This window comes from Macaca fascicularis, chromosome 3, assembly GCF_037993035.2.
Source record: "Macaca fascicularis isolate 582-1 chromosome 3, T2T-MFA8v1.1".
Taxonomy (NCBI): Eukaryota; Metazoa; Chordata; class Mammalia; order Primates; family Cercopithecidae; genus Macaca; species Macaca fascicularis.
In genome coordinates, this window is record NC_088377.1 from 42852483 (window position 1) to 42879491 (window position 27009).

The window sequence follows — 27009 nt, forward strand, 5'->3', positions numbered from 1 at the left end:
CAAGAGAGGATGATACTACACACAGTATCACAGGTGGAGTACACCCACCCAGTGATGTTGTTCTTAATGTACTCCACCTCCCTCCACCAGGGATATCGTTTCTAATATTCAGGGGAAGAGAGGATAACATTATGCCCAATATTGCAGGGGAGTGTACACACCCTCTGTGATGTTGTTCCTAGTATCCAAAGGTAGAGACGATGATGTTACCGGCCATATTGCAGGGGGTGTACACCCTTCTGTGATATCGTTTTCGACATTCAATGGGGGAGAGGATAACAGGAATCCCAATATCGCTGAAGGTGTACAGACCCCTGTGATGTAGTTTCTAATGTACAGGGGAAAGAGAAGAGTATTGCTCTCAATATCACAGGGGATGTAACCACCCTGCCCCCTTTGTGTTGTTCCTGATATGCAGCAGGGTGGGGGCTGATAGTACTCCCAATATCCCAGAAGGTGCACACACACCCGTGATATCGTTCCTAATATCCAGCGGGAAAGAGGCTGATTTTACTTTCGATATCGCAGTGGGTGTACACCGCCCCCAAACCTCGGGTATCGTTCCTAATATCCAGGCGGGAAGAAGATGACATGGCTGATAATATCGAAGGGGGTGGACAACTCTTCTGTGATATGGTTCCTGATATCCAGGGGGTGAATGGATGATATTACTCCCAATAAAGTAGGAACCGTACAGCCACCCTGGGATTTTGTCCTTAATAACCACAGGGGAGAGGTGATATTACTACCAACATCGCAAGGGGTGTACACACCTCCTGTGATATTGTTTCTCATATCCAGGAAAGGAGAAGATGGTATTACTACCAATATTGAAGAGATATACAACCCCCATGGGATATTGTTCTAAAGATACAGGTTGAAAGAGGATGAGACGCCATCCAATATAACAAGGGGTGTACACCCCGCCTGTGATGTGAATCGTAAAACCTAGGAGAGAATGACATTGCTTCCAAAAACACACGGGGTGTACACCCACCCTGTGACATCGTTCCTGTCATCTAAAGGAAGAGATGATGATACTAGTCCCACTACCGGAGAAGGTACACACCCCCCTGTGATATTGTTCCTCATAACATGTGGGGGAGAGCATGATATTCCTTCCAGTATGACAGTGGCTTGACACTGTTTGTGATATTGGTTCTGCACACCAACTCTGTGCCCCTCGTTTCCCATGCGTTCTCTCCACACTTTTGGAACCTCGGGGGAGTCTTTGTGTTTGGTTACAGATGAAGAGAAAAAGGGTCTGAGAGGTTAAGCAAGTTTGTTACTGGAAAGCGGTTCCGATCCAGACCCCAAGAGAGGTTTCTTGGATCTCACAGAAGAAAGAATTCGGGGCGAGTCCATAAAGTGAAATCAAGTTTATTAGGAAAGGAAAGGAATGAAAGAATGGCTACTCTGGCCGGGCGCAATGGCTCACTCCTGTAATCCTATAACTTTGGGATGCCGAGGCAGCTGGATCACCTGAGGTGAGAAGTTCGAGACCAGCCTGGTCCAACATGGCAAAACCCTGTCGCCACTAAAATACAAAACATTAACTGGGCGTGGTGGCAGGTGCCTGTAATCCCAGCTACTAGGAAGGCTGAGGTAAGAGAATCGCTTGAACCCAAGAGGTAGAGGTTGTAGTGAGCCAAGATCACGCCACTGCATTCCAGTTCGGCCAACAGAGCGAGACTCCATCTCAAAAAAAAAAAAAAAGAAAAGAAAAAAAAGAATGGCTGCTCCATAGGCAAAGTGGCGCCAAAGGCTGCTGGTTGCCCATTTTCATGGTTATTTCTTGATCATACGCTAAACAAGGGTTGGACTATTCATGAGTGTTCCAGGAAAGGGGTGGGCAATTCCCAGAACTGAGAGTTTCTGCCCTCCCTTCTAAGACCATGCAGGGCAACCTCCAGATGTTGCCATGGCATCTGTAAACTGTCGTGGCGCTGGTCGGAGTGTCTTGTAACAGCTAATGCATTATAATTAGCACATAATGAGCCGTGAGGACAATCAGAGGTCACTCTCGTGGCCATCTTGGGTTTGGTGGGCTTTGGCCGACTTTACTGCAACTTGCTTTATCAGCAAGGTCTTTATGACCTGTATCTTGTGGGGACCTCCTATCTCATCCTGTGAGTAAGAATGCCTAGCCTCCTGGGAATGAGGCCCAGCAGGTCTCAGCCTCCCTTTACCCAGCCCCCATTCAAGATGGAGTCACTCTGGTTCTCGTGCCTCTGACAAGTTGGCCTGGGTTGAGTGTTCTCTAGTGTGTGGTTGTTGGAGCTGTTCCTAGGGGTAAGAGGGATTGTCAGTAGGAAACAGGCCTCTGTTAGCCCGGGGACTGGCACTCTGCCCCAGTATGTCGGCCTCATTTTAGTGGTGGCAAAACTGGGGCTCAGAGACATCAACTCCCTCATCCCGAACCCCCAGACTGTCAGTGGTGGGCTGGGGTTTGAATGTGGGGCTTGAAGACCCGTCATCTCCTCTGGTCCCCCAGTCTCTGCTGCCCAAGAGGAACAGGATCCCAGGATACAGGCCCCTCATGGCACCAGCCAGGGTGGGTGGAGATGGGGAGGCACAGTTCCAAAGCCCCCCGGACTCTGAGGCAGGTCGGGGACCAAGAGCAACCCTGACCTAGGGGCCCCACCCCGAGAAGAATGGCTGCAGGTCCAACCCAGCGGGCACGAAGTCTGTCCTCAGGCAACGTGACGGCGCTTCCGGCTGCTCCAGCCAGGCCGTGCTGTCTTCGTTTCCAATCATGCGGCCTCCTCTCCAATTCCCAAGCCCAACCCACAGAGACAGCGATCTGGAGTCCACGTGAGGTTTGTCAGCAGTTCTGACGCGCTGCTTCCTGCCAGCCCCGCGGCTGGTTCTGGAAAGCTCTCTGCTGCCCCCTGGTGGGGAGGCTCAGGGTAGGGCTCTGGCTGCAAGCATGGGGTCCCAGAACCTCCTGGCTCTGTCACCTCTGCTAGGTGGAAAACCAACCCAGGATTGAACCAGCAGATGGGTGCCTGATTCCTTATTATCAGAGCTCCATCCACTGGCAAGTCTCTCTGCGGGCCTCAGTTTCCCCTTCCATTAAACGAGGGGCTTGGGGGATACCAAGGAGGGGTAACTGCTTAGTGAGGATGGGAGGTTTCTTCTGGGGAGATGAACACATTTTGAAACTAGATGGCGTGAGTGGTTGCACAGGACTGTGAATGCACAAATGCCACCACATTAATCGCGTTGAAATAGTTAATTGCATGTGATGTGAATGTCACCTCATTTAAAGTGTTTAAAAGAGGGGCCTGGGAGAGTGCAGTGTACGTGAGAATCACGTGGGACACCCACAGTCTCTGAACCTCGGTTTCCTTGCCGTAAACTGGCAAAGAGACCGTGTGAGCTGTGTTCCCTGGGGCCCAGAGATTCCAAGAAGGAAAACCTGGGATTCCTGGGACTGGGATGAGGGCCGGGGGCCGGAAGGGGAGGGGCATGTGGGGATGGCTGCGGTCAGCCCAGATAAGGCTTTCAATACCAAGTAACAGCGTCTACACAGGCGGAGATCCCTGCATCTCACTTCCCGCAGGGCTGACCAGTGGCCAGAGGTGGGACTAGCCAGGCTCGGCCCAACCAAGTCTGGGAGCAGAGGACACTGACTGAGGGATCCCCGTCGCCACCCTCACTGGCCTGTGGCTCTCCTGACACCACAAGAGAGGTCCAGGAGCTGACCTTGGGTCCTAATGGGGGACACCTTCCTGGCTGCAGGCTGACAGGGTGGTGTGGTGGTCAGTGTACTGGGCTCTGCGTCTCCGCCCCTACCTGCTGTGTGACGGTCGGCCAGACACCTAACCTCTCTGTGCCTCTATTTCTCCAATGGCGAACAGGGACACTAGCATCCCCCACATCCGGGCACAGTGGCCTGAAGGTTAAAGGCAACGGCGGCACGAGACCTACAGCAAAAGCTCTGAGCAGGGAGAGCAGGGAGGTGCCCAGAGTTCCACCACCATCTCCCCTCTGGCCGCTGAGGAAACCTAGGCTCATGGTGACCTGGCCCAGGTCTGTTGGACTCACAGTCCTTCTCATCCCCAAGAGGGCTGCCACCAGGGAAGGAGCTGGCCCCTAGACACAGCCCAGGAAGCACACAGGGAAGGATGCCCTGGGGACTTTGGTATGTTATTGCAAAAAAAACCATTTATTGCTATTTGAACCCTGTTTTCATGCCTCCATTTCCCAGAAAATGAGCCACGGAGACACCAGGAGAGGCAGGAGACCATCCTCCTTGCACAAAACCCATTCCCTCGGATGCTGTCCTCAGCGAGGGTGGCTGAGGGTCAACCAGGGGGCCCACCCGCAGAGTGGCAGAGGAGGTAGGTTGACCCTGCGGACGTTGAGTTCTGTGGCGAAGGTCCTGGCCTTCTGGTAGAAGAGGATCGACTTCTCGCGGTCCAGGAGGAAGTTGTGGGAGATGGTGGCCGGCCGCGTGTAGATCTTCAGCCGTGCCTTCTTGTTGCCCAGGTCCACGGCAGCTGCCAGTGCCAGCTGGTAGTACCCGGCTGCATCAAAAGGGGTCCTGAAAGGGACAGGCCATGCTCAGCAAAAGGGGGACTCGGAGCCCGTCTTCCCAGAGGCCGTTCCTGTCTCCAGGTCATTCCACATGTCCAGCCAATGCTGGCTCACCCCATGAGCCCCGAAGCCTGTGACACTGCTGTGGTCTCAGCTGCAGGTGGGGATGACCCTGACACCCCTGGAAGCCTTCCTGACTGTCCCTACGCCCCACTCACCCCACGCCTCCTGCCCCAGTGCCACCCTCTCTGCAGGCAGTGGCTGCTTTCCCCATGGGCTGAGGTCAGGGCAGATCCTGCCTGCTCTGAGAGTTCCATGCAGGACCCGTGGCTCCAAGCCACAGCAGGGGCACAGCGTTGAGTGACCCAGGCTCCCCTCTGGCCCCTGTCCATGCTGACCATTTCCAGGCCCTCCACGGGCCAGGCCAGGTACAAAACCATCTCACAGGTGTCCTCTCTGGCAATGTTCCCTGAAATACTGACGGAGTGTGACTCCCCAGACATCCACTCCTGTTTTCAATGCATCTTTGGCTCAAACTCACCATCCCTGGGTTGGGATGCCGTCTCCCAGACCTCCTCCTTGACCCTCCCATCCCCCACCCGGCTTCTCCCCAGGCACCTCCTCCACATGGGGGTCACCCAAGGGACCTCTCTAAGACCCATGCCTGGCCTGTTCCTCTTTACCATCTCAAGATGGCTCCCAGGGCCAATGACAAAGTCCAAGATGCAGCAGTCCATTCCCTCACTGCCCCACCCCACACACGGAGCAGGGGCGTGAGAAGGCCCCGAGTCACCGCCACTGCTCATCCAATGCCCCCCAGCCCAGCCGAACACTGGACTCTGTGCTGGGTGCGTGGCTGAGCCTAACGTCCTTGCTCCCAGTCTGAGGGACCTTTGAGTGAACACTGACCACACAGGGTGGCCCGGGCTGTGGCAGAGGGAAGCCCAGGAGGCCCCAGACTCAGCCGGGGGTGGAAGGCAAAGGCTTCCTGAAGGGGTGGGGGCTTCCCAACTAAACAGGAAGGAGCCAGCCAAAGCATATGTCTCTGCGTGTGCCTGTGCATGTGCTTGTGCACGTTTGTGTGCCTGTGTGCATGCCTGTGTGTGCGCGCGCCTGTGTGTGTGCATGTGCCTGTGTCTGTGTGCATTTGCATGTGCATTTCCATGTGCCTGTAGTGTGTGAAGCAGCTAGTGAGTGGCAGGCTGAGCCAGGACACACCTAATCCACCCTATTCCAGGGCTCACTCTCATGTGTAGACTAAAGGGGACCCCATTTTAGAGGCAATCGGCAAAGATGCCCATTTACCCCTGCTTCTCTGCCAGCCTTCCAGGCTCCATCCAGCCCGGCTTTTTCTCCCACTCCTCTGGGCCCTGGGTCCAGAGCCTCCTATACAAGGAGGAGGGTGTAGCCTTGGAAAGACAGCCGCCCTTGGGGAATTCCAAGGCGGCCTCCCTGTGGGAAGCTGGCCCCCGCTGACAGCATAGTCACGATGAGGCCCAGAGGGCCGTGCATGGGAAGGAGGTGAAGGAGGACTGTGCACGGGAAGGAGGTGAAGGAAGGTTGTGCACGGGAAGGAGGTGAAGGAAGGTTGTGCACGGGAAGGAGGTGAAGGAAGGTTGTGCACGGGAAGGAGGTGAAGGAAGGTTGTGCACGGGAAGGAGGTGAAGGAAGGTTGTGCACGGGAAGGAGGTGAAGGAAGGTTGTACATGGGAAGGAGGACTGTGCATGGGAAGTAGGTGAAGGAGGCCTCTGCCCCTCGACCCCAACCGTGGACTTTGGCCTCTCAGGTACTACTTGGCCCTTTCCTTTCTCCTGGACAGGCGGAATGGGCGGCAGGCTTGACCAAGAGAGATAAAGGCCTCTTCTGGGAGGCCAGTCCCCCTGGGTCCCAGGCGAGCCCCTGAGCGGTGAGCAGCGTCCCTCTGGGCCTGACACCTGGCACCTCCCTGTCTGGCTGGGACTTGGGAGACCACAGGGACCACTTCTGACCACCAGGTGCCGCCAGCACTGGGCAGAGGCCTCCCGGGCAGCCCCAGGCCTGCGGTGGGGGAAACGGGGCGGGGTCTTAGGGCTGCCGCAGCTCCCCATGTTGTTCTAAGGCCGCCAAGATCTCGGCCCCTGGACTGGAGCGCCCTGGCCCCTCAGCCCATAAGGAGCACTGACGCGGCGCCGGTGCGATGCTGAGGGGGAGCGGTGCCTGCTGGGCAGAGGGGTGGAGACACCCCAGGTCTGAGTCTGCCAGTCCCAGCTCTCCACCCCTGCAGGGCTGGGGGCAGAGGGAGCACAGCACCTTCCCTCGAGACAGACCCGACCCAGCAAGGCCTCAGCCTGGCTGGCTGGGGCCCCGCCCCACTGCACCTGCCCTAAGCTGGGGTTTCCCTGTCTGTGAACCCAATGGTAAGACACTGGGGTCCCACCCCACCCTTCCTGGGTGGTGTGAAGATTCAAGGTGTCTCGGGACTCCAGGAAGGAGTTGCTCAGTGCAGGCTGGCACCCTGGGCAGGCTTCCTAGAGGAGGTGCCAGGATTTGATCTTGCAACGTGGATTCAATGTGAGGATGTTGCCGTCCTCCGAAATGTCCTTCTCCCAACCCTGTTTTCTTTGTTAAATGCAACTTGACACTTGACTGTCAAGACTCAGCTTTGGTGTCACCTCCTCCAGGAGGGCCCCACTGACTACAATCCCCCTTCTTTACTCGGAGGCCACCATTGCACACTCATGTGTCAGCCTCCCTGGCTGAGACTGAGTTCCTGAGGGTGGGGCCTGGCCATCTTGGGAGCTGGGTTGTATCTGCTAAGCTTGCCGGCTCCTCCAGCTGGGTACAGAGCTTCAGGAGGCCACTGGGCCATTCCTAAGGAAGGCTGGAACCCAGGCCTCTGGGGTCTGGGTGGAGATCTCACTCCAAGGGGGCCGGGAACACCCCAAGCCCTGCCCCTCCTACCCACCTTCAGGTCGTAGAAGATGATGTCACCGAGCACCAGGTACACCTTCACGTAGTAGAGGGTCTCCTCGTCAAACTCCAGGGGCAAGTTGCAGAGCTACAGGGCCTTGAGGTAGAAGTGCTCCGCCAGCTTGCCATGGCCCAACCGGTGGTGCAGGGCTGCCAGCCGGTGATAGTCCACGCGTTCGTTCAGCCGGTCCCCTGGGATGCAGGCCAAAGGGGCAGGTGTGAGGACGCGGCTCCCTGGGGCAGGGAGTGCACAGGCCCCTCAGGAGCAGGTATGCAGACCCCGGGCAGCACACCTGGCTTGCCTCCAGGCACCTGTGGTCACCTGGGCAGCTCTGGCCAGTCCCTTCCAGGTTCCCAGACTCACTTTCACATCTGCAAAGCAGAACTAATAAGGCCTGCCCCTGTCTACTGTGAGGCTTTGGCAAAGTCGGACTTGGATGGCCCAGCTCTGTGCCTACACATAGCCACCTGCCTTTGCTCACTGGTTTTATGTCTTTTTTTTTTTTTTTCCTTTTTGTGGAGAACGGGGTCTCGCTATATTACCCAGGCAGGTCTCGAACTCCTGGGCTCAAGCTATCCTCCCGCCTCTGCCTCCCTGAGAGCTGGGATTACAGGCGTGAGCCACCGCGCCCGGCTGCTCACTGGTTTTAACCAGGGGAGCCCAAAAGCCATGCAGTCCAGGTGCTCCCGGGACCCCGGCTCCAGGCAACCCAACGACGTGACATCTGACTCCTCCTGGGTGTGTCACGATCAGAACCCCTACCTTGGGGAGTCAGCTGCACACCTACTGTGTACTGGGCCACGGGGCACAAGGCGCTGGGGCATGTGGCCTGCCTAGGGTTCCCTGTCTCTGGAGGGGGACAGACGACCCTGGCACAGCACCAGGGGATACCTGGCCTTAAGGGGCAGACTGCTGGAAGGGGAACTGGGATTTTATCAGCCAGAGAGCCATGTGGTTGATAAGGGTGGGAAGGGCACAAGAGAAAGGGAATGTGCCACTCAGCCTGACACATACAGGAACCAACGAGATGCCTGGCATGTCTGGAAGGCAGAGGGCACACTGGGCGGCCCTTGTGGTCAGCAGCAGGAACAGGCAGAGGAAGCAGAGCTCAGTCAGGCAGGGAGCTCTGTACTGCGTGAGAGACCTCGGGCTGTGCCCCACAGCCAGACGGGGAAGCCAGTTGGGCAGATCTGCCTGCCTGGACAGGAGACCAGGAAAATCCAGCAGCTGTTTCAGCTCCTGGCCTGCAGACCTGGAGGCTGGGCTCTGGCAAAATGTGGGTCCTGGCAGGGTGGGGGCTCAGGGGACTTACCCAGAGTGATGCTGAGTGCTAGGGCCATGTAGGCAAACTCCAAGACCTCCTGGGGCTTCTCCAGCGTGGCCAGGAGTGCCACCAGCTTGTTGCACAGCTGTAGCTGCAGCTCCGCCTCGCGGTTGCCCGTAGTCACTGCCAGGGGCAGGGCCTGATCCTACCACACAGGCAGGTGGGGTCAGGTTTCCCGCAGCACCCACCTTGCCCACAGCCCTCCTCAGAGCTCAAACATGTACTTGGAGCTTCCCACGCCCCAGCTACCCCTGCACCTCGACACAGCTCTGTGCTCTGGGATAACACACAGTTCAGACACCCAAGTTGGGGGCTGAAGAGTCACCTGAGGCCCATCCAGCTACACTCGACAGCCTCAGACCAGCCTCTCCCACCTGGGCACCGGGGGTCTGACTGGGGGGAGCCAGCACTCCTCTCTGCTCTAAAAACACCACATTTATCTGTGCCCAGGGCTGAGCCACACTGTGAGCTCAGAGGAAGGGAGAAGCCATCCCACTTCGGGGTACATGCAGACCTGGGCCTCCCACTGATGCTGTGTGTCCTTTGACATGTCCCTGTGCCTCTCTGAGCCTCAGTTTCCTCATCTGGAAGATGGGGACAGGACTTCCCACTCATGGTTGCTTGAGGTCATCAGGTACAAAGGTACAGCCATTGTCACGTCCAGAGCCCGAGCGTTTGTCCCGGGCAGGGGCACGGTCAATATCATTCCGGTGAGACCACTTGGAAACTCATCATGTGCATGGGTGGCCCTGCCTCCAGGTGGGAGACCTCTACCGTGCCACACCTGTATCTCAGCCTCCAGGTGCCCCACTGAGGCCCACCCACATCAGCCCACAGGCCAGCTCACCCGGTAGAAGGACATGCCTTCCTCCCGCTCCCAGGCCCCATTGAAGATGTCTCCAGCTGCCTCAAACAGCTCCAGCCCCAGGTTGGGGTTCCCTGTGTACAGGTCCACATTCTGTGCCACCTGAAAGGAGACAGAAGTTCCCTCAACACCCACACCTAGCGAGGTGGCTACGCGCACCTTTGCCAGCCTCCTTCCTCTCACACACTACAGGTACACCTGAGCATTTTTCAAACCCTGTGCATGAGGGCTGCCCCCACCACTGGCATGAGGACAATGAACTGATGCACCTGAGTGCCAGGAGGTGACTGAGCAGCTGCAGCCCAGGAGCCCGATACCTGTGAATCCTACCAACAAGGCTAGCCCTAGCCCACTCCCCCTGCACTCAAAACAGTCTCCGTGGCCCCCAGATTGCTGGGAGCCCAGCCCCTGGCACCTTTCTGCGTTGCCACATCCCTGCCACATCAGCAGTGTTTGTGGGTGGGCCTGGTCCTCTCTTGGCCATGAGCTCTTGATCCCTCTCCTCAGCTCAAGGAGATATACAGCAGGTGCTCAATAATGAAAGCTTCACCAGGCTCGTGGGCTTCACAATTTGTTCCAGATCACACTGTGTTTGGAAAAGCCTCTGAAAACAGCCACTATGATAGATTCATTTTGTAAGGAGATGTGCCACGTGTCACTTGGAGCAAGCTCTTCTGTGTGTTAACTGAGTGGTCACATTATTTGAGCATGTGCTGTATACCAGCAGGTGCTGTGCACTGTGAGGGGCCACGCCTCTGCCCTCAGGGAGAAGATGCTGGCCACTGGGGGAGGATGTGAGGGAACCAGTTGGAGGGAGGGAAAAGGCACACAACAGGTGCTCAGCAGTGGTTTAGGAATGAGTGGATGGATGGATGAATGGATGAGGAGATGTAGACACATGGATGGATGGATGGGTGTGCGGATAGATGAATGCTTGGATGGATGGATGGATGGATGGGTGGATGGGTGGGTGGATGGATGGATGGGTGGGTGGGTGGGTGGAATTTTGTGTGTATGTCTGTATGTATGTATGGGTGGGTAGATAATGTATGGATGGGTGGAGGGTAGATGATGTATGTACATGTGGATGGATAGATGGTGGATAGACGAATGTGTGGATAAACAAATGGACAGATAGATGAATGGAGGGATGGATTAATAGGTAGATTGGTGGGTGGATGGATGAATGATGGATGGATGGACGAACGGTGGATGGATGGACGAACGGTGAATGGATGGATGGGAGAAAGGATGGATTATGGAAGGATGGAAGGATGAACAGGTGGATGGATGGATGATGGATGGATGGATGGATGATGGAAGCATGGATGGATGATGGAAGCATGGATAGATGATGGATGGATGGATGGATGGATAAACAGATATGTGGATGGATGATGTATGGATGGAAGGATGAACAGGTGAATGGATGGATGATGGAAGGATGAATGGACGGATGGATGGATGAACAGGTGAATGGATGGATGATAAAAGGATGGATGGATGGATGATGGATGGAAGGATGAACAGATGAATGGATGGATGATGGAAAGATGGATGGATGGAAGGATGGATGAATGGATGGATGGAAGGATGAACAGGAGATGAGTAGATGGATGGATGGATATATGGTTGAATGGATGGATGAAGGATGGATGGATGGAAGAATGAACAGGTGAATGGATGATGGAAGGATGGAAGAATGGATGGAGGGATGGATGAACAGGTGAATGGATGGATGGATGATAAAAGGATGGATGATGAATGAATGGATGGATGGATGGACAGGTGAATGGATGGATCATGGATGGATGGAAGATGGTTGGATGGATAATGGAAAGATGGATGGAAGGATGGATGGAAGGATGGATGGACAGAAGAATGGATGGATGGAAGGATGGATGGATGGAAGGATGGATGGACGGACGAAGAGGTGAATGGATGGACGAAGAGGTGAACAGAAGAATGATGGATGGATAGATGGATAGAAGGATGAACAGTTGGATGGATGATGGAAAGATAGATGGAAGGATGGATAGATGGACGAACAGGTGAATGGATGGATGAACAGGTGAATGGATGGATGGATGGACAGGTGAATGAATGGATGATAAAAGGATGGATGGATGATAGATGGATGGACGGAGGGATGGATGATGGATGGATGGATGGATTCGTGGAAAGACGAACAGATGAATGGATGGATGATGGAAGGATGGAAGGATGGATGGATGGATGGATGATGGATGGATGGATGGAAGGACCCACAGGTATATGAGAAGATGATGGAAGAATGGATGGATGGATGGATGGATGATGGATTGATGGATAGAAGGATGAGCAGGTAAACAGATAGATGATGGAAGGATGAATGGATGGGTGGATGGACAGGTGAATGGATGGATAGACGGGTGAATAAATGGATGATAAAAGGATGGATGAATGGTGGATGGATGGATGATGGATGGATGGACAGAAGAATGGATGGATGGATGGAAGGATGAACAGGTAAATAAATGATGGAAGGATGAATGGATGGGTGGATGGACAGAGAGTGAACAGCACAGGGGTCCTCCTGCATCCCTTGCCACTCACCTGGATGTACAGGTCACCAGCTCGCTCTGCCGCAAGATGTAATAGATCTTCCCTGCTTGCAGCCAGGCATACGCCTCCTTCTCTTTCCTCTGGAGGTCAATGAAAATCCCCAGACTTCGTTTGGTGTAGTCCAGAGCAGATTTGTAGGCCCTGGAATCAGACACAGGTGTCAGAACAAGGGCTCTCATCCTCCTGGAACCAGTCTGCCTCCACCCGTGGGTCTGGTGACAGATGAACCTGGAATGTGGGGACTGGGAACGGCCCTCTCGTGTGTGCAGTGTTCTGCCCTTCCCAGGCTGCTGGGAGGGCCAGGGTGAACACACACGGCATGGAAAAGATGAAGGACATCCTTCTGAGGGAATCGAGCATCATGCTGCCCTGTGGCAGGAGGAGTGTGCTAGTCCATCTCCCCTGCCTCCCAGACATGGCCTGTGTCTTCTCCAGATGCACCAGGAGCCGTTAGTGTTCAGAGGCTATCTGGGCCGATGGTTCCCAAGGTGTGCAGGCATCACAGTCACCCGGAGGCCGGTCTGTACAGATTGCTGGCCCTGCCCCCAGAGCTTCTGGTTCCACAGGCCTGGGGCAGGCCCTAGAACTCCCACTTGCCACAAACTCCTAGGTGACATGGATGCTGCTCTACTGGTCCAGGGACTACACTTTGAGAAGCATGGCTCTAGCACACTGGCCCATTTCCTTCTGTGAACCTGAGGCCAAGACTGGAGCCAGTCTCCTGGGTCGCCATGGAATCTGGCTCCTTCCCTGCTCTCTCAGTAAGTCCAACACTCGAGGGGGTGTGACTGCAGCAATGTCACTGGGCCCTATGGGTGGGGTGGCCAGGGCCATGGTTACCCCAACAGGTCAGGATGCTTGGGGGAAGCCGAGTAGGCCACTTATGGGACGTGAGACCTTGGAAACCGTGCCCCAGGGAAGCAGGTGACACAACTGGCTCTGTCTTCTGTGGGAGAGAAGCCACAGGTGGCTGCTGTGGTCACATTTAAGGGGACAGATGAAGGCCAGGAGGGAAGATTCGGGGCAGGCAGAGGTCAGACGACAAAAGCCACCACAGTAGGAAGAACAGCCCAGAGTGCACGTACTGCCTCTGCTGGGGTTGAGATGACCTTTGACCTAACAAGGGAGGCTCAAGCTGGGACTCACGGGCCAGCAGCAGCCCTGGAACGACCCCAGGCCCACCAGCTCAAAGCATCTGATGCCAAAGAACCAAATGATCAAAAGGAGAGGGGCTGCTGGCGCCCTGGGCCAGCTTCCCTGTGCCCCTCTCCCTGCCCTGCCTGCCCCCACCTCCACCACTGCAAAGCCAGCCCTTACTGCTCCATGCCCAGGGACAGGTAGAGCTGACTGATGGTCTTCAGGATGTGCCCCTCCAGTACCTTGTCGGCCACCTTGCGGGCCAGGGAGAGCTGGAGCTCATGGTAGATGACACACTGGGCCTCGCTGGGCATGACGGCGCTGTAGAAGTAGCACAGCCGCTAGACGGCCTGCAGCTGGCCTGGGCAGAGGACAAAATGGAAGACGTTAGTCTCCCAGCATCGAAGCGAGGCTGGCTGGGGTCGGAGACCCCGGTGCCGTGCTTGCCTCTTTCATACCTCTGTGAGCCTGGGCCCCATAGGCGGGGAGCCTGAGTGCAGACAGGCCATGTACCCGTGCCAGGGCAGACACCGAGCACACCGTGACATGGGCACAGCTTGATGCAGATGCTCATGGTACAGGCCGGCCTTCTTTACAACTCCCAGGGCCGAGGTCCTGGCCAGGCTCGGCCCCTGCACCAGGCCATCTATTTCTGCTTCACAAAGCCCCTCTGGCCAGGACCAGGGCCGCCTTCAGCCTGAGCTGATGAGGCCAGGGGCACAAGTAGCCCCTGTCGCAGATGGAACCCTGAGAGAGCAAAGCCAAGCGTCATGTCTGCCACACACGGCATCATGTTGGGGGAATGGGGTTCAAAGCCGGCCCCTGGCGTTCCCACACATGCTTCTCTCATGGCACCAGGCTCCAAACCCACAGGTTCACTGGCCTCTCCCAAAGCCAGGGCACTGGGAACGGTCAAAAGCTTCTGATTTTCTAGTGTCAGAAACATTCCGCAGATTAACACCGGAAACCAGGTACGCCGAATGGACATCTGTCACACACGCCACCCAACAACAGCTGAATACACCGTCCTCTCGAGCACCCATGGGACATTCCCCATGACAGACCATGTGCCAGGTCACAAAATGAGCCTCAGTGAATGGAGAAGGACTGAGACCAAAGCAGAGGTGTTCTTCAGCTGTACTGGCACGAAACTGGAAATCAACAGTGAAGGAAATGTGGGAGATTCAAAAATACGTGGAAATTACACACTGCTAAACAACCAGTGAGTCAAAGAGACCATCAGGGAAACCGAAAACTAATTTGAGAAGAATGCAAACAAATGCACAGCCCGGGCCAGCGCAGTGGCTCACGCCTCTCATCCCAGCACTGTGGGAGGTCGAGGCGGGAGGATCTCTTGAGTCCAGGAGTTTGAGATCAGCCTGGGAAACATGGTGAAATCCTGTCTCGCTCTATTAAAAAAAAAAAAAAAAAAAAATTAGCCAGGTGGGGTGGTGCACATCTGTAATTCCAGCTACTCGGGAGGCTGAGGCATGAGAATGGCTTGAACCTGGGTAGAAGGTGCAGCGAGCCAAGATTGCACCACTGCACCCCAGCCTGGGCAATAGAGCACAACTCTGTCTTTAAAACAAAAAAAAAATAGCGCAGCGTATCAAAAATTCCAAGATGCAGCTAAGGCAGCACTGAAAGGGAAATTTATAACTGTGAATGTCTACATTCAAAGAAAGAAGAAAAATCTCAAGTCAATAACTTAACCTTCCACCTTGAGAAACTAGAAAAAGAACTAAACCCAAAGTGAATAAAAGGAAGAAAATAATAAATGTGAGAGTGGAAATGGGAAGTAAAAATACAGAGAATGGAAAAACAAAAGAGATAATCAACAGAACCGAAGGTGGGTTTTTTGAAGATAATAACAAAATTGACGAATATTTCTCCAGACTGACCAAGAAAAGAAAGACGGGACACAAATGACTAAAATCAGAGACTGAGCACCATGGCTCACGCCTGTCATCCCAGCGCTTTGTGAGGCGGAAGTGGAAGGATCGCTGAGGCCAGCATTCAAGACCAGCCTGGGGGAACATGATGAGACCCCATCCCTAATAAAAATAAATAAATAAAAACCCAAGTTTCTAAAATCAGAAATGAAAGAGGAAACATTATTGCCGACCTGACAGAAATAAAAGGATTCCATGAAAACACTACGAACAATTGTACACCAAGAAATCAGACCATCCAGACACAACAGCCACACTCCTAGAAGGACACAAACTACCGAAAGTGACTCAAAAATGACCCCAAGGAAGCATGTGGGGTATCAGCGGCACCCTCGGTCTCCTCGACTGTTCAGCTCAGGGTGGGGAGACAGGGAAGCATGATCCCCGTTCCCTGGCCTGCATTTCCAAGTCTGAATCCCCCAGCACGCCGGGGAGGGCCTCGTAGGAGGAGGTGCCACAGGCTGTTGTGCCAGGAGCCACCGGAGGCTGCAGTGGGGGCTGGGGCGCTGGGTTCCTGGAGGGTCTCCTTCCAGTCAGAGAATGCCCCTGGGGAAGAAGCCTGGGTCAGAACCCCCCACCCCTCCTTGGGCAGATATATGGGACCAGGGCCCCTTCACATGGTCCTTTCCAAAATCTCATCCCTCCTGGGGCCAGGAGTGGGTGCCAGGCCTGTGCTGGGAAATAGGCAGGTTTGGTCACAGCCCCTGGGGCTCTGGCCCAGGTCACAGGAGGCACCTCTGAGTGGTCTCACGATGCCATGACAAAGCGCTGCAAGGCAGAGGGGACTCAACAGTATCCCTCGACTCAGCCATTTTCCTGGACTCAACTTCCTCATCTATCCTCTGCGGCCTAGATTTCAGACAGCCCTGCCCACCTACTGTCCGTTCACTGCTCAGTCTGCAGTGACTGTTCGATAGCACCCCATGGCTCCCCAGTGCTCTTGGGGAAAAGGCCAAGCCACAGCCTGAGGCCCCAGGCCCTGCTTAGCTCTCCAGAAGAGCTTCTCACCATCCAGAACCCAACCCACCCGCTCCCAACTCTGCACCTCCCTGCATAAGCCCTGCTCACTCACCCCCGCTCATACCCCACTCATCCCTGCTCACACTCCCGCTCACTCACCCCACTCACTCATCCCCGCTCACACCCCACTCATCCCCGCTCACACTCCTGTTCACTCACACCCCATTCACTCACCCCCACTCACCCCACTCATCCCCGCTCACACTCCCGCTCACTCACCCCCACTCACACCCCACTCATCCCCGCTCACACTCCCACTCACTCACCCCCACTCACGCACCGCTGCTCACAACCCACTCATCCCCGCTCACACTCCCGCTCACTCACCCCCATCTCACCTCCGCTCACTCACCCCAACTCACTCATCCCCGCTCACACTCCCGCTCACTCACCCCACTCACTCATCCCCGCTCACACCCCACTCATCCCCGCTCACACTCCTGTTCACTCACACCCCATTCACTCACCCCCACTCACACCCCACTCATCCCCGCTCACACTCCCGCTCACTCACCCCCACTCACACCCCACTCATCCCCGCTCACACTCCCACTCACTCACCCCCACTCACGCACCCCTGCTCACAACCCACTCATCCCCGCTCACACTCCCGCTCACTCACCCCACTCACGCACCCCTGCTCACAACCCACTCATCCCCGCTCACACTCCCGCTCACTCACCCCCATCACACCTCCGCTCACTCACCCCAACTCACTCATCCCCGCTCACACTCCCGCTCACTCACCCCCACTCGCTCATCCCTGGTGCTTCACACAGGCTACACCACCAGCCCCTCCCCCACCACCTATTACTTGACTAAATCCTCTCAACCCTCTGGTTCCACACTAAAGAGGCTTCCCTAACCCGGGGCCAACTGGTGCCCCGCCATCACGCCACTCACACTTTTGTGGCTTCTCTGGCCTGAAGCTCCCATTCCCACACTCAGTCCCTGCCACCTGAGGACTCCACAAGCCCCATTTGTGGGTGGGGCCTGACACACTCTGCATGAACTGCTCTGCGGCTTTGGGCAATCACCCACCCCCTGTCCCCTGTGAAGTGGGATGACAGGTGCGCAGGCTGCCAACATACCAAGCAGATCACACGGGCACAAGAACCGGTGTCAGGGCCTGGCTCATGGAGGGGCCCCAAGTCCCAGCGCAGCAGAGCCTGCCTTGATCCCAGGGTTATGTCTAGGGATTCCCAGCAAGCAGGACTTTCCATGCTCAAGGCAGGATGGTCCCTGGGCAAACCAGGAAGAGCTGGCTGCCTCAGTAGGGCACAGAGGACCTGGCCCTGCATGGGAACCGCCTGTCTCCAGGGCGCTTGCCAACATCGGCTGCTGGCCATGACTCAGCACTTTCGATGGTGGAAAAACCACCACTTGTTTCCGAATCACAAACCCCAGGTGTGCCCTGACCTGAGTGGCCCCGGAAGGCGCACAGGGGGAACTGGGGCACTCACTCTCCACATGGCCCATCTCCACGGCGACCAGAAGGGCCCACTCATAGTAGCCCTTGTCCTGCTGGGCTGGGCCCTGGCGGGTGCAGAGGTGGCCCAGCTACAGGAGCACGTGGGTGAAGTCCTGGCCACACTCCCTGCAGGGCAGCCTCGAGAACAGCCACACGGCCTCCAGGAGGTAGTGCTGGGCCAGCCTTCTCGCACCCCAGAGCAGGCACAGGGTCCCGAAGTTGGCCAGCACCACTGCCTGGTTCCTCCGCTGGCCCAGGTACCAAGCCGCCCGTAGGGCGCAGTAGTAGCCCTCGGCTGCCTGCCTCGTCTGGCCTGTCCTCTTCAGAGCCACGGCCGCCATGTTGGCAATCACACCCTCCTGGTCCTCGCTGGCCACCACTGCATCCTGGATAGACTGCAGGATGTTCAGGGCCACCGGGCTCTGTCCATGAAGCACGTGCAGCCAGGCCAGGGCCACCAGGGGGTCCACGATGGCACAGACTCCGGCAACAGCACTGGCTTCCACCGCCTGTGTCATGAAGGTGATGGCTGGGCCGTGATAGCCACGGTGGCTGTACAGTTGGGCCAGGCTGGCGTGGAGAAGGCCGCGCAGCACGTGGCCTGTGCCCGGGGTTAGGGAGGCCAGCGCTCGCCTGAGGTAGTGGGAAGTCTGGGTGGGGCGGCTGTGGGGCTGGAGGGCGTTCTGGAGCAGCAGGTTCACGCTTCTTAGTGAGCCGGCCAGCGAGTCCTGTGTCCTCAATGAGGCCACCGTGACACAGGCTCAGCACGAGGTGGGGCAGGCACTTGCGGCCAGGAGTAGGAGCCAGGAGTAGATGTCAGCCAGCAGTAGGGAGCAGTCTGAGAGCCACGCAGCCTCTGGGGCTCCCGAGTCCCTGTGCAAAAGCAGCAGCAGCTCTAGGAAGGGCAGGGCCTCCTCGAGCTGCTTGAGGTGCACATGGTGCCTGGCCAGCAGGAAGCAGGCCCGGGCCGCGGCCTGCAGGCTCTGGCCACCCACCATCTGCTGCAGGGCCAGCTGCAGGAGCTCTCCCTCCACCTCGGTGCTGCAGATGTGACCCAGCGTCCCCAGGAGCAGGGCCATGGCTTTGGGAACCACCTGTGTACACTTCTCCGTTCTGCTTCCGGTAAATGCTGGCCAGGTTGGCGTACACAGCCACCACCAGGAACAGGTCCCCAAAGCTGCCCTCCAGGGACCCCAGTGCTTCCTCCAACTACACCCGGGCCCGGGACAGCTTGAGCCTCCTGCTGCACAGCCGCCCCAGGAGGAAGCAGAGTCTGGCCAGGGCCATGAAGAGGCCAGCTTTCTTGGCCACCCCTCGGGCCTGTGCCAGGCGCCCAGTCAGCTCCTCCTCGTCGCTAAAGCTGCAGAACATGCCGCTCAGCCATGGCCATGCCACACCGTACAGGCCACAGAAGCTGGCCTTGTACCCGGGGGCGTTCAGGAACACAGCAGTGAGGTCAGGGCCTCTGGGTCCTCCCAGTCGTCCTCAGCTTCCAAGAAGAAGGAAGGCTCCTCGGGGTCCTGCAAGCTCATGTTGCTGGATGCCGCACAGAGACCCCAGGATGCTGGCTCCTGGGGGCAGCCTGGGCAGGTCTTGCATTGTTCTAGAACATTCTTCACCTTCGGCAGGGTCGCCTGTGGCTCCAGGCCCAGGCAAGGTGGAGGTATTTCTGCAAGTCACAAAAACACCTAGACAGATTAGAGTTCAGCATTGAGTCCTTGGTCCACTGGGGACAAGGTCCCCACATCCCCCCTCTCTGTGTCCCTGGCACAGCTTGCCATGAGCCCTTGAGAATTATGTGCAATGCAAACCCGGGCCTGGAGCACATAGGAACTCCGGCACTATGGGGACAGAGAGAACACGCAGGCCCGTGGCCCGACTCTCCTACAAAATCACCCTCCTGTCCTGCTTTGTCGCCCACCTCACAGCATGGTTTTAGGAGACTATGTCAGCTCAGTGATCCCTCAGAGATGCCTTTCCCTTTAGAAAGAATCAAAGCCTTCTAACTGGACCCATGTATATGCAGCACTACAACTACAAATGTAACTTTTGTCAGCATATTGGGCCCCCCGGTGGGGTACAGGAATCCATGAAATCCTCAACAGCCAATCAGAGCTATTGATCAGCTCAAAAGCTGCTATGCAAAATTGGTAAAGCCACTGACGGCACAGGACAGGGCTGTTGTACCCATGTACCCATCTCCGTGCAGGGAAACGGACCATCGCTGCAGGAAGGATGGGAAAGCTTCCAGGCCCCTGTGGCCACCTTCACCTTCAATGGTCTGAAAACCTGAAGCCCACAGTTCCTAAAGGGTTAACAAAGGCCAGCGTGCTCCAGCAGCCCACTGGTGCCTGCTGGCTTTGGTGGATTCCTAGCCAAAGCCCCCTCCTAGAGGTGAGCAAACAAGCGCATTTCCTGTTGGAAAACCTGGGATGAAAGGAGGCATTACTGGGAAGGAAAAAACTAGATTTAAACAGACTCTCTGTTTCAAGCTCACATGTAAAAAATATTTTCAGTACAAACTGCCTCCTTATTCATCTGTAAAGCCTTGGAATTAAAAAAATAAATAAATATGATTTAGAGGCAAATGTCTGACTTGACTACACTAGATTAGCTAAGAAATCTCCCCAATCCGGCAGAGGCACACAGCCCCTCCCAGCCACTACCCTGGCCTCCGGGGCAGCTGGAGAGCCACGTGCCTTTGCTCCAGTGACTTTGGCAGAGGGTGGAACCACCCCCTCCCTGAGGCAAACCTACAACAGCCTTCCCTTCCCCACTGGCTCCCCTCAGGAAGGAGCAGACCCTTCAGGGACCTCAGTTGAGGCCCCTGCAACCTAAAGCTCTGCATTCTGCTTCCCGCTGAGGGCAGTGTGGCCTCCCATCTCTGAGGCGGAGCACAGGGTGAACTGCAGCTTCTCCAGGTCATGAAGAAGGAACCCACAGCTACATGTGGTCTCCAGCAGTGGAAAGGATGTCCCACCTCGGTCGGTGACCAGGCAGGGGTCAGCATGTTCATTGGAAGAAGTGTGGGACCCCACGGCCTCCAGTGCCAGAGTAGACGGGAGGTTCAGGCCCACCTCAGGCGATGTCCCTCAAGTCCCCGGCCCACACCACAGAGGGGTGACAGCCACATCCAATGCCCACTGTACTCAGCTCTGTCCCCTCCCCCGGTGTTACTCCAAGACCCAGCTCATAACCAGAGGAAGCCTGAGCCACGGGCAAAACCTACCTTGTTCCTGCGGCTGCTCGGTCTCAGCTTCCTCTACTGAGTCTGGCAAGGGAGAAAAGAGAAGCAATGAACACCCCCAGCCAGCACCTCTGGTCCCATGTCAGATTGAGCTGGTGTCGGTGTTGCAGGGTGAGAGCATTGCAGGGTGCAGGGGTTGAAAGTCATATCATCCTCTTCCCTCCTGGATCATGGGAACAACATCACTGGGGGGTGTACACTTTCTGCGATATTGGGAGTAACATCGTCTTCTGTGCCTTGGAATATTAAGGACAATATCATGGGGGGGCGTGTACATCTTCTGCAATATTGGGAATAATATTATCCTCTCTCCCTCTGCATATTAGGAAAGATATCACAAAGTGGGTGTTCACCTCCTGCGATATGGGGATTAATACCATCTTCTCCCCTTCCAGATATCAGGAAGAATATCACATGGGGGTGTATGGTGTCTGCGATACTGGGAGTAGTATCAACCTCTCAGCCTTGGAATATTAAGAAGAATATCACAGGGTGGATGTACACCCCCTGCCATATTGGGAGTAATATCTCCTCTCCATGGATATTAGGAACAATATCCCAGGCTGGGTGTACGCCTCCTGCTCTATGGGGAATCATATCATCCTCTCCCTTCCAGAATATTAATAACAATATCACAGGGCGGGTGAACACAGCCTGTGATACTGGAATTATTATCATCCTCTCCCCCTCCAGATACTAGGAACCATATCACAGAGGAGCTGTACCCTCCCTGGGATATTGGGAGTAATATCATACGCTTCTTCTGTGTATATTAGGAGTAATATCACCAGGTGGCTGTCCATTCATTGCTATGTTGGGAGTCATGTCATATTCTACCCCCCTGGATATTAGGATCAGTTTCACATGGTGAGTGTACACCTACTGTGATATTAAAACTAAAATCATGCTCTCTGTCCCTGGATATTAGGAACAACATCACAGGTAGGTATACACCCCCTGCAGTATTAGGAGCAATAATATGATTAATTAGTAAACATCAATGATCGATTTTAATAATTATCAGGCTGGTCTCGAACTCTTGACCTCAGGTGATCTGCCCGCCTCAGCCTCCCAAAGTGCTGGAATTACAGGCGTGAGGCACCACGCCCAGCCAACACTTCTTGATATCCCTTTTTGGACCTCAAATTTAGCATGCCGAAAACACACTTTTGATTCCCCCTGCTATAACCCACTCCTCCCATAGTCTTCCCGATCCCAATAACAGCATCTCTAGTCTTCCAGTTACTCAGGCCAAAATCCTTGACATCATCCTTAAAACTTCTTTTTCTCTCTCTTGTCATCCAACCCATTTAAACTCTCCTTTCAAAATATATGCCAGACCTAACCACTTCTCACCTTTCTCATCATTTCCAACCAGGTCCAGCCCTCATCATAGCGCTCTGGGTTACTGCAAAAGCCTCCCAATCGCCAGCCACAGTGGCTCACGCCTGTAATCCCAGCACTTTGGTAGGCCAAGGCAGGTGGATCATCAGAGGTCAGGAGCTCAAGACCAGCCTGACCAAAATGGTGAAATGCCCCTACTAAAAATACAAAAAATTAGGCAAGCATGGTGGTGGGCGCCTGTAATCCCAGCTATCCCAGAGGCTGAAGCAGGAGAATCACTTGAACTCAGAAGACAGAGGTTACAGTGAGCCAAGATCGTGCCATTGCACTCCAGCCTGGGTGACAAGAGTGAAACGCCATCTCAGAAGGTCAAAAAAAAAAAAAAGCCTCCCAACCCACCTCTCTCCTTCCGCCTTTCACCCTGCCTGCATGCTACCTTCCACTCTCAAACATTTCAGAAAAAAAAATTATATCCACAGAGAAAGAAAGTACAAATGGGGTGAAATGTTTGGGGAATCTGAGGGAAGAGTATATGGGAATTCTCTGTACTATTTTTGCAACTTTTCCATAAGTCTGGATTATTTCGAATTCAAGAGTTAAACAAAGGAAAAAAAACACACTATCTCCCTTTGTGAATCCATCCTGTCTTTCCCCTGGCAACTTAAGGACGCTCTCAACTAACACATCTATTTTTTCATGAACACTAAAAGAACTCTTGCCTAGTATTGACTTTCTGTGCTTGGCAGTAGAAGTGTGTGTGTGTGTGTGTGTGTGTGTGTGTGTGTGTGTGTGTATTTCATATATATGTATGTATATATATGTGTGTGGTGTGTATGTATATATAGAGAGGGAGAAATATATATATATGAGTATATATATAAATATATAGTATATTTACAATGGTAATGTGTATATATATAAATATATGTGTGTGTGTAGATATATATAATACATACCCCATAGCCTGTCCTTAACCAGTTCTAAACGTAGTCAGAAAAACACATACCTAAGCAGAGAATTTCAAAATAATATGATGAATATTTTGATAGAGGGATGGGTTGCTATGGAACACGCTGCTAAGACACAAAACCTCCTAGATGGGACAATGAATGAACAAAGTTTTGTACCTATAGGCACCCCTCTGATATCCCCTCAAACGTTTATAGTTATATGCATTTGCTTCCCCCAGGACCCCTATTTCATAAGGGTTAGTCCTAGAGCCTAGCAAGTTCCTACTACAGCTGGCACACATATGCCATTCAAGAAACAGTGGCGGAGTGAATGATGAGTTAAGAACCATTTGTCAGCCAGTGCTCAGTAATACAACATGCACTGGTATGCAAATTATATTTTTGTTGAAAGCAACAGCAGGATCACAAATTATCTTTCCAGAGAAAGCAAATCTCAAAAGCTTCTTTACCCTACTAAAGCACATTATAAGAAGCTCCCCTTATATAAAAGAAAACCTCCTCATTTGTTATCAATGGCGTGTAACCCTAATAAGCCTCCGACTCTGATGACACCTCTTCCGTCCCCAGGGCTAGATAAAGGAGGTTCCGGAAACCCTGGTAGTTGTGAAGGTGGCTCCTAGCTCTGACAGTCTTGAACCCTGCGGGCATGGAGGTCACACAGCAGAAGAACAACCGAGGGAAGCATCATCAGGCTTCGAATATATTTGAACCAGAGACGGCAAATAGGCTGCAGCCAACTGAAAACACCAGAGATTCATGGTGGCCACCTGAGGGGTTATGCTCTTAAAAAACAAAAATAAAAAATAAAAATTAAAAAATTAAGAAAGGAAGGGGTCAAGAATCCATCAGGTCTGACTGAGACGTGTATCAGTGACTAACACCCCGTATGGCAAAAGTACTCCAGTGCGCTTTGGGTACTCACAGCTTCAGCAGTATTCAAAGGCGTGTGCTGCCCGAAGACTAAGCCACGGGAATACCCCCAGCAACACTGCCAGGAGAAACGTCTCACATGGATTTGGCTAGAAATACAGTTGTCTTTAACAAATTAACACTGAATAAATCCTGACTTATTAGAGCCTGTGAGAATGACATTCTCAATGATAACAGTTATCACTAAAATCTCCAAACATCTGGGATCCTGCAGGGAGGAGCTGTGACAGCGCAGGCCACATGTCCAGAATGCTTCCCAGACTGCCTGTTAAAGAATAAAAAAAATGAAACCCCTCTAAGAATGTCTTCTCTCACATTTAGCCAGTTGTTCCTTTGTGTGCATCTCTGTGCTAAAATGGCCATTCTTCCCCACAGCCTGAAGTCATATGCTACAATAAATGAGACTCACATGAAGCCAGAAACGTGCAGATGCGAGGAAACCAACACAAACGAAATGGGCTGGAGAGTGTGGCCAGGAGGATGGTACTTCCCAGGAAGCAATTACTTCATCTCTGCCCATGAAGCAGGCAGTTGTCACTGTTCCCCAGGCCCACGCCAGCCACTCGAAGTACGTTCTAACCAAACTACCTCCAACAATCAACGTCAATACACCACACAATTGGCTTCTGAAAGGACACCTTGCAACCAACAAGAAACTGTTAGCACAACTTTGACAAACTGTGCAACTAAAAACCTTGGAAAGGGATAAACACTGCCACATTGTGACTCCAATACTGTTACGTGGTAGCACTGCAATAATTCACTGAAACAAAAGAATGAATGAGGAATACGTTTATATAGGAATCAGAGGAAGCATGACTAATCATTTAAAGAAATAGGTCAAGAAACTGCTAGGTTCAAATGCTACCGTGAGACACTGTCAGGGCCTTAGGGAAATTCACTTCTCTTGGTCCTGTTTCTAGGTTCATCAAAAACCAGCTTTGGACTAGGGAATCTGTTGCTTCCCAAACCTTCCTTCTGTGATTCCAGCCCAGATTTTAGGACTGCTCTCCCGCTTGGTATATGAAAGCCCTTTCTATGTATAATAGCAAGAGTATATTTCTGTGTTGAATGCAGTTTGGGACCTACTCTATGAGGCAGAATATCATCATGTAACTTTAAGCATGACGACAAGGCGCACTCTAGATAAGGATGACACATAAGATGTGGCCATACACCTGTGCATGCCTGGCAGGGAGGTGGGGAAGTCTCATTTAATGAAGCCAGGGTGCCTGTTGCACCTGAACATCCTCAGTCCACATCAAGTTCACAACGTCCTTCTGACATCAAACCACAGGCATCACATACTTTTCCATACTTTCTACCCAAGATTAAAATATGCAGAGCACCGTGATAAAGACACCTCCATTCCCAGCATGTTGGCTCTCGTTCTGTAGAATTACATACTTTCGGTGCAAATGGTGACCAGGTTCCAGCCGCAAGCAAGACTGGGCTCCATGGGGACAGCAGGCCCTGCAGGAGCCACCACTCCTGTCGCCACAGTCTGATGCAGCTGCAGAGAAGCTGTGGCTGAGGCCATTCACTTTGTGAGAGAACCGCACAGGAGGGAAAAGGTAGGGAAGGTCGGGAAGAGGGCAATGTCATGCTTCTGAGCCCAAGCCAAGCCATCGCATCCCCTGTGATTTGCACGTATATGCCCAGATGGCCTGAAGTAACTGAAGAATCACAAAAGAAGTGCAAATGCCCTGTCCCACCTTAACTGATGACATTCTACCACAAAAGAAGTGAAAATGACGGGTCCTTGCCTTAAGTGATTATATTATCTTGTGAAATTCCTTTTCCTGGCTCATCCTGGCTCAAAAAGCTCCCACACTGAGCACCTTGTGACCCTCACTCCTGCCCACCACAGAACCCCCTTTTGACTGTAATTTTCCTTTACCTACCCAAACCCTATAAAACGGCCCCACCCTTATCTCCCTTCGCTGACTCTCTTTTTTGGACTCAGCCCGCCTGCACCCAGGTGATTAAAAAGCTTTATTGCTCACACAACGCCTGTTTGGTGGTCTCTTCGCACGGACGCGCATGACAGGCAGGTGCAGAGCCAGGAAAGGACCAGTGATGAGAACAGAAAGGAATGCGTCTCCCTGTACACACACTCGGATTTTATGACAATGTGCGCAGGGGGCTGAACTGGATGCCTGAGAACATTCCTCCAAGTTCTTTTGCTGATTTTCTAAATATTGGTGTAAAATCTGAACTCAGAAAAATTTTTTTTAAATCGCTTCAATCAACATCTTTGTCTAGTGCTCAGCATCATATCTACGTGATCATCTAGAAAACCAACTTCTGTTCTAAGGCTCACAGACTCCTATAAAGTCCCAGAGATTTTACAAGGGAATGCACCTCTCATTCGCATCAAGAACACACACAACTACCATTACAGAAATGCTTAATTTGCTTACATAATTTTTTAAACACCCAGATTTGAAATACAACAGAGAAGACAACTTTTTGATAGCTCTGCTTTTCAACTGCGAACTGCGGGTGGAGAAAATAACCTGCCATGATTTCTAACCAGTCAACAACCTGTCTTCCCTGGCTGCAGTAGGAGCAATCTTTCTGAGCTCAGGATGAAAAAGACCCCAGCTGTTCAGGGGACAGATAGTCATCAGTTCTCAGCGGGCTTCCCG

At 53.6% G+C, this 27009-nt stretch overlaps 1 pseudogene; it reads right to left on the reverse strand.

Moving 5' to 3' along the window:
- Positions 1-6607: 6607 nt before the first annotated feature.
- Positions 6608-27009, reverse strand: part of LOC135970067 (SH3 domain and tetratricopeptide repeat-containing protein 1-like) — a 43802-nt pseudogene continuing 23400 nt past the window's right edge.